Consider the following 8,774-nt stretch of genomic DNA (forward strand, 5'->3'; position numbering starts at 1 on the left):
GCTGCCCGGGCATAGTAACAAGCTGTAGTTGGTTACAACAAATTATAATAATCCTCCATCCCATAGTCAAACATTATGACATCATAATGAGGGGCGGGGCTTGACACACACACACTTTTTCCACATTATGTAGATAGGGGCACAATTGTTTGGTGAATTGGAACACGCGGGGTTAAAATTTCGCCTCACAACATAGCTTAGGACGCTCTCGGGGTCCAGACGTGTGACTGTGCCAAATTTTGTGGCTGTAGCTGCAACGGTGCGGATGCCTATCCCGGACATACACACACACATACATACATACATACATACATACATACATACATACACACTTTGAGCTTTATATTTTAGACTAGCTGAAGAGCCCGTCATACCCATCATACATATCCACCATCCCATAGTCCAGTGCCCATATACCCATCACACATCCTCCATCCCATAGTCCAGTGCCCATATACCCATCACACATCCTCCATCCCATAGTCCAGTGCCCATATACCCATCACACATCCTCCATCCCATAGTCCAGTGCCCATATACCCATCACACATCCTCCATCCCATAATCCCGTGCCCATATACATAGCCGCCATCCCATAGTCCAGTGCCCATATACCCATCACACATCCTCCATCCCATAGTCCCATGCCCATATACCCATCATACATATTCGCCATCCCAGAGTCCCGTGCCCATATACCCATCACACATCCTCCATCCCATAGTCAACCGTTATGACATCATAATGAGCGGCGGCGGGGCTTGCAACCTATGATGACATCAGCATCGCCATGGCAACCAATGTGACATCATAATGAGGGGCGGGGCTTGATACGCACACACACTTTTTCCCCAGTATGTAGACAGGGGCAAAATTGTTTGGTGAATTGGAACGCGCTGGGTTAAAATTGTGCCTCACAACATAGCCTAGGACGCTCTCGGGGTCCAAACGTGCGACTGTGCCAAATTTTGTGGCTGTAGCTGCGACGGTGCGGATGCCAATCCCGGACATACACACATACACACATACATACACACACACACACTTTGAGCTTTATATATTAGATTGACTGCCGTCATCCATAGTGTTTTGCACAGTGAGATAATAACCTGCTTTTGCTTCTGATACTTCATTTCTGGCTGCAGTCAGCGGGGATGAATTCAGTTGGCATGAAATGCATTTGTGACTTAAGTTTCTAGTTATTGCAGCTGGAAAATTAGTGTGAAAAGCAGAGAAAGGAGACTAATATCTCACTGTGAAAAAGAATCGTGTTGGCAGGTATAAAGTGGCAGCTCAGAACCGAGAATGGTCCGTGTAGCAGAACGGAAAGTGTCGCTAGCACAATAGCGGGGCAATATGTGATGTAGTGTCCCTGGAGCAATGGAAGCGCTTCTGGACTCGGTATGGTAGACATTATGGGCCTTTTGACTCCTTTGGGGCCTTTCTAACTAGGTTAGTGCAAAAAACATTAGCAAAGCTCAAAGTGGCAACGAAGAGCCACTATTATAGTGCAGGGTTGTCTATGAACATGTGGAGCAAACAGAGCAACCAACCAATGACCTGGAAGAACCATAGAATGGTAGAGTTGGAAGGGACCTCCTGGGCCATCTGGTCCAACCCTCTGCTCAAAGCAAGATCCACTATATCATCCCAGTCAGATGTCTGTCCAGCCTCTGTTTGAAGACTTCTATTGAAGGAGAACTCACCACCTCTCGTGGAAGCCTATTCCACTCATTGATCACCCTCACTGTCAAAAAGTTTTTTCTAATATCTATTCTGTGTCTCCTCCCATTCAGTTTCATCCCATTACTTCTAGTCTTTCCTTGTGCAAATGAGAATAAAGATGATCCTTCTACAATGTGACAGCCCTTGAGATCCATGCTGGATTGTGACAGATAAAAGCATACGTAACTTTTTTTTTCCTTTAAGCTGTTTGCTTAAAGTTAGTTTTGCCCCCGGTGGCCATTAGGGTCATTACACAGTGGTGGCTTTAGTTCTAGTGTGCCCCCGGTGGTGGCTAGCGTTATTACACGGGAATCACTAGCAGGTGTGATTACTCTGGCTCTTGTCTATAAAGGAGTGTCAGCTGGTCTCACTCACGGTTGGTGATAATGTGATGTCACGTGTGACTGGATACCCTGCCTCCAGCAGGGCGAATTTCTAAGACACTCGTGACCCTGGATACACCGCCTCCAGCAGGGCGAATTTAAACAATGTAACGTGCAGCCGGGTACACCGCCTCCAGCAGGCGAATTTCAATAATTACACGTGTAGCTGGATACACTGCCTCCAGCAGGGCAAATTTACAGAGTAAAGGGGAACACCGGGGAAAACAGTTACAACGGTGGGCCCTCCTCTAGGGAACGGGGCCGTGGAAACCTTCTGCACTCCCTTGAGCCAGTGTCCCTGCACTCCTCACGTTCCCTATACAGGCTCCTCACCTGTCGCCGAGCAGGATACCTTTAAACCCTAGCTCACCATGCACCTATCCCTTACTAGTGAGCTGGATGGTGCAGAGACTAATCCCACCGCTGCACTAATACACACACAAGGAAAAATACACAAACAGGGAAAACACCACTTAGCTTTGCTCTGTTGCTATCGCTCCCAGCAACAGAGTCCAGCACCTGAGTGCAGCTTTCCTCCTGAATAGCTGCTACTTCTCCAAGGCTTTGTCAAAGCTGCAAGGAACTCCACTCTGTAGCTCCTTCCACACCAGAACTCTGAGTAAGCTGCAAGGAACTCCTCTCAAGCTCCTTCCTTCACCAAGGATGGTTGGTGATATTGGTCATTTCCAACCATGCTTGGTGAAGGAAGGAGTTTGAGAGGAGTTCCTTGCAGCTTACTCAGAGTTCTGGTGTGGAAGGAGCTACAGAGTGGAGTTCATTGCAGCTTTGACAAAGCCTTGGAGAAGTATCAGCTATTCAGGAGGAAAGCTGTACTCAGGTGCTGGACTCTGTTGCTGGGAGCGACAGAAACAAAGCAAAGCTAAGTGATGTTTTCCCTGTTTGTATATTGTGTGTATTAGTGCAGCGGTGGGATTAGTCTCTGCACCATCCAGCTCACTAGTAAGGGATAGGTGCATGGTGAGCTAGGGTTTAAAGGTATCCTACTCGGCGACAGGAGAGGAGCCTGTATAGGGAACGTGAGGAGTGCAGGGACACTGGCTCAAGGGAGTGCAGGAAGTCTCCACGTCCCGTTCCCTAGAGTAGGGCCCACCGTTGTAACTGTTTTCCCCGGTGTTCCCCTTTACTCTGTAAATTCGCCCTGCTGGAGGCGGTACATCCAGCTACACGTGTAATTATTGAAATTCGCCTGCTGGAGGCGGTGTACCCGGCTGCACATTACATTGTATAAATTCGCCCTGCTGGAGGCGGTGTATCCAGGGTCACGAGTGTCTTAGAAATTCGCCCTGCTGGAGGCAGGGTATCCAGTCACATGTGACATCACGGAGATATTTGTAGACAGCTATTAAGTCTCCTCTCAGTTTTTTGCAAGCTAAACATACCCAAATCCTGTAACCGTTCCTCATAGGACATGGTTTGCAGACCGCTCACTATTCTGGTCGCTCTTCCCTGAACTTGCCCAAGAAGCAAAATACTCATAAACACTCTCAGACAGGAGGGCATATTCCTGGCATAATGAATTACACCTAGATGCCTCCACTGAAATGTTCGGACCTAAATATAGATCAGTCGCAAACAGCAATTATAAGATTAGGGGGGAGTGGAAAGCCACTCAGACACGACCACAGATCCGTTGTAAAAATATATAATACATATCTTTATTGGGACATACAAACAGATCCTAGACAAACAATGCTAACGTGTACAGAATGAATCCACGCGATATGGAAAACACAGCGGATCTCCCTAGATCATACAGATAATGTAGTCCAAATAGGACATAAAATTCTCCTCACCAAGGTAACGTAAAGACACTCCCTATCATTGGTCCTAGTCACATAGTATACACATACTAATACAAAGTCGATGAATAAATGTAAACAGATATACATGTGCATAAACACTGGAGCAGGACAATGATACTACATAGACATAGTATGGCATCCTCATTGTAACCATTACATATGTTATATATTACAAGCAGGCCTTGTAAGGGAGATGAAAAATATTGGAGGGAAAATCCCTCTAACCCTCACCCTCCATGACCGACAGGAGTGAAATTGCTGCCTTGCACACAATGACAGGCAGCAAAAAAACGGTAATAATTACCAAAATGTACGGTGGTGGGAGGGGAGTCACAGGGGAGACCGCACGTGTGCCCCGACGCGCGTTTCGGAGGCTCGTCCTTCGTCAGGGGGCGTCACACACAGCAGAGCCAAACAGCTAAAAAAGGCCGTGACCGGAAATGAGGAGGTGTCGACCGGAAGTGACGCATCCGCCGCTATGGCAACCAGGGACGCGGGGCGGCGCTGACGTCACCAGTACGCAGCCTGCGTCAAAAACGCCATGGCAACACACTGGAGGAGACACCAGAAGCCGCGCCGCGGCCCCGGGCCACAACGCGCATGCGTGCAGGTTAATCAACCTCCCCATCTGGCCTCAATGGGTTCAGTGCAAACAAAAAGAATTGATATATTCGCATACCATGGCCACATTTGATCGCATCAAACATGGAGAGCACCTATTAATAGTCGACATGAAATAAAGAGCACATTAACCCATACCATCGTGGAAAATCATAGTGTATAGATTTGGGCACAGATACCTCACATATTATACCATAAGTGTGATCATCCACATTATAAAAGATAGAATAAAGCTGGTAATCACGCAACCCATACATAATACCATATAATATATATACCTCAAAACTCATTAATGCATAACACATATACATGGCATATAAAACAAATCATTCCATGGATTGTAGATAATACACAGTAAACAATGCAGAATAAATAGCCGTGTCCCACAGATAGACAACTTGAAATCCAATTGTTCACCGATATGACTCCACGATGTACAGTCCTAATATGATGGTATGCAGTATCCCTTGACTGTATTGGACCAATGCCCCAAATTTCAATTACAACTAAAGATGCTCTCCAGTAATTGACCCAATGCTGTGGTAGATACTAAATACGTGGCCTAAAGTGAAAATATATAAGAAAAATTAATAAATAAAATACAATAAAAACAAATAAAAATAAAAACAACCACGTACACGTGAAGAAATTCAATGCACATAACAGTACAACCAGGAGGTGATCATAGAAACGATGCAAAATTTAAAGATTCATTAAGCCCATTAGGCTGGACCGTATTTAGGGTCCATATCCATCTAGTCTCAATTTGAGCCAAACGTTGTGATACTCTACCTCCCCTAATACCAGGATCTAATAGATCAATCCCTCTAACTCTGAGGGTCCTGCCATCACATTGGTGATATAATTTAAAGTGCTTAGGTATAGTCTTGAGCACTGATGTATCATTTTCACTTGCCGCAGCCTGTATACCTAAAACGTGCTCCCTGACCCTAACCTTTAACTGACGTGTAGTCAATCCTACATAGATCAGGGAGCACGGACAGGTGGCATAATATATCACACATTTTGATTGGCAGGTGATCCTCTTTTGAATTTTATACACTTTGGAGCCAGATGAGTCCGTAAAGCTCTCACTTCGATCAATGTTCACACAAGCCACACATTGGCCGCAAGAGAAGCACCCATTACGTTGGGCACCACCCCGTAAAAATGTCAATGGTGGATTAGTCTCATAATGACTCTTGATTAAGTGCCCTCGTAAGTTCTTTGCCCTTCGGTACGCTATTCTGGGTTTATTTGATAATATCTTGGCTATTATGGGATCGGTTAGCAGAATCGGCCATGACTTCTCCAAAATCTTACTTACCCTATCAGATTGAGAATGAAAAGTTGTTACAAATCTCACTTGGTCTAATTTAGATACAGTGTCCTCATTCTTATACAATAAGGCATTACGCGTACTATGTTTAGCGCGGTTATACGCTTTTTTAATAGATCTGTGGCTATAACCCCTTTCTCTAAACCGCTGTATTAAATCATCAGCCTGTTGTTCATAGTCAGCATCAGTCGAACAAATACGCCTTAGACGAAGGAATTGTCCTATCGGCACTGCATTAATCATATGATTGGGGTGAGAGGAGGAGGCATGCAACAAAGAGTTCGTGGAAGTGGGCTTTCTAAATATGTTAGTCTGGATCATATCTCGGCCATCCCTCTTCAGGATAACATCCAAAAATTCAATTTTGTTCACATCGTAAACAGTAGTCAACCTGATGTTCAATGTATTGTCATTTAACTGCTGAAAAAAATCCTCTAATGAACATTCAGAACCCTGCCAGATCAAAAACACATCATCTATGTACCGCGTCCACAAAAGGACGCGGTCCACAGATGCGTGCAGATCTGACTGGAAGAGGTCCCTTTCCCACAGACCCAGGAACAGATTAGCATAAGAAGGCGCATAGGCCGCTCCCATGGCTGTCCCCTGGGTCTGTAGGAAAAAGGACCCCTTAAACGTAAAAAAATTATGCGTTAATGCAAATTCCAAAATCTCTAATACAAACCGTTTAAGACCCATCGGCAAGCTAGAAGTACCTAGAAAAAATTCCACTGCTCTCAAACCATCGGCGTGCCGAATACTAGTATACAGTGACTCTACGTCAGCCGTCACCAGTATCGCATCTCTATCAAGAGAGAGCCCATCAACCTTCCTCAATAACTGATTAGTGTCTTTAAGAAAAGATGGCAAAACCTCCACTAACGGTTGTAGTATTGAGTCAATCCACCGGCCTACATGTTCAAGATAGTTGCCCCGACCTGAAACTATCGGCCTTCCTGGTGGACATTGTATATCCTTATGGATTTTGGGGAGCAGATAGAAAGTCGCTACTGTAGGCTCATTCACCACTAGGGCCGATCCCAGTTCCTTCGTGATAATCTCTGCCTCAATAGCTCTAGATATGATCCCTCTGAGTTGGGTATCAAAGGCGGACAAGGGGTTAAACGTAAGTTTTTTGTAACAGATGTTATTTAATAACTGTCGAAACGCCTCCTTCTCATACATTGAATTCGGCCATATCACCATGTTACCCCCCTTGTCCGCCGGTTTGATTACCACATCCGAGAGATCACGTAATTGCTTAAGTCTGATACGCTCTTCTCTATTCAAATTATCATTACGGATAAATCGTGGCATTGTCGATAGTTCATTAGATACAACTTTGACAAATAGGTCTATTGGACCGCAATTGGACAGTGGAGGAAACCATCTAGACCGCGGTTTAATCGAAGGAGGTATCTTACCTCCTTCAATTGTGGTATGCTCTTCAGACAAATCCTCCAAAATTCTTAGCGCGGTCTGTTCATCTTCTGTGGGAAAAAGTTTATGTGTATCATTATTAAAGAAAAAACGTTTAAACAAAAGGGAACGTGCAAAGACATGTAAATCCTTCACTATCGAAAAAACGTCCGGACCAGAGGATGGAGAAAACGATAAACCCTTATACAATAACGAACAATCAAGATCCGATAGTGTATGTTGGCTTAAGTTAATTACCTTATTAGTATCATCATCCTTCTCACGGAATCGAGTCCTGTACCGTTTATAGGGATGATAGTCGTGATTCCTAGCCCGTTTGTTAATATTTCCTGATCGAGTTGTCATTGAGGAAGTTGATGTATCCGATTGACTGCCCAGTGAGGATACAGATTGATTCGAAACAGCCCGTATTAACTGGCGCCCATTCGTGGGCACTTTTCTCCAATGGTAAACGCCATTGGACTGATAGTCCTTTGTATCTCGATTGATTTTAGAAGTCTGTGAATCACTGATTTTTTTGACTGCATTATCTATCGTCTTCTCCAATTCGTTCTCAAATACCTTGATACACTCCTCTGACCCATTTCCACGTAACTCGGATAGGATGGAATCGATTTTATTATCCAGCTCATTAATCAACTTTGTATTCAGCCCAATTAATAATTGCATCAGACTCCCAGAACAAATGTTGCATGCCTCCTCCCACTCATTTATAAAAGACTGATCCTCAACCACAAATGTGGGTGTGACTCTTATCCTCAGCCCTCTAGGGATCATTTTACGTGCAATATATTTCTGTAAAAATGCACGGCTCCACCAGATCCTGGTACGTCGCAACAGTAGAGTCTGTACTGAATCACAGAGACTTTCGAATCCAAGATCACCAACCGGCTGACTGCAAGCACCATTATTGCCAAAGACCTGGTCTACCTGTCCCAGCCAGGCTATTTCTCTGGCCTTGTAGTCCATCCTTATATGAGTAACACCTGTGCAAAACACAGAAAAATATACATGAAGCAAAATACTCATAAACACTCTCAGACAGGAGGGCATATTCCTGGCATAATGAATTACACCTAGATGCCTCCACTGAAATGTTCGGACCTAAATATAGATCAGTCGCAAACAGCAATTATAAGATTAGGGGGGAGTGGAAAGCCACTCAGACACGACCACAGATCCGTTGTAAAAATATATAATACATATCTTTATTGGGACATACAAACAGATCCTAGACAAACAATGCTAACGTGTACAGAATGAATCCACGCGATATGGAAAACACAGCGGATCTCCCTAGATCATACAGATAATGTAGTCCAAATAGGACATAAAATTCTCCTCACCAAGGTAACGTAAAGACACTCCCTATCATTGGTCCTAGTCACATAGTATACACATACTAATACAAAGTCGATGAATAAATGTAAACAGATATACATG

At 44.4% G+C, this 8,774-nt stretch overlaps 1 long non-coding RNA gene across 1 annotated transcript; it reads right to left on the reverse strand.

The window, feature by feature from the left end:
- Nucleotides 1-3,763: 3,763 nt before the first annotated feature.
- LOC141088821 (uncharacterized) lies at nt 3,764-8,515 on the reverse strand. Its single transcript, XR_012232068.1, has 3 exons — nt 7,569-8,515; nt 7,316-7,381; nt 3,764-5,114 (listed from the first exon to the last, which is right to left on the reverse strand). It is a non-coding gene; the product is annotated as an uncharacterized lncRNA (long non-coding RNA).
- Nucleotides 8,516-8,774: the final 259 nt, after the last annotated feature.

This window comes from Dendrobates tinctorius, unplaced genomic scaffold, assembly GCF_039654945.1.
Source record: "Dendrobates tinctorius isolate UK_male_01 unplaced genomic scaffold, ASM3965494v1 ptg000041l, whole genome shotgun sequence".
In the NCBI taxonomy this organism is placed as follows: Eukaryota; Metazoa; Chordata; class Amphibia; order Anura; family Dendrobatidae; genus Dendrobates; species Dendrobates tinctorius.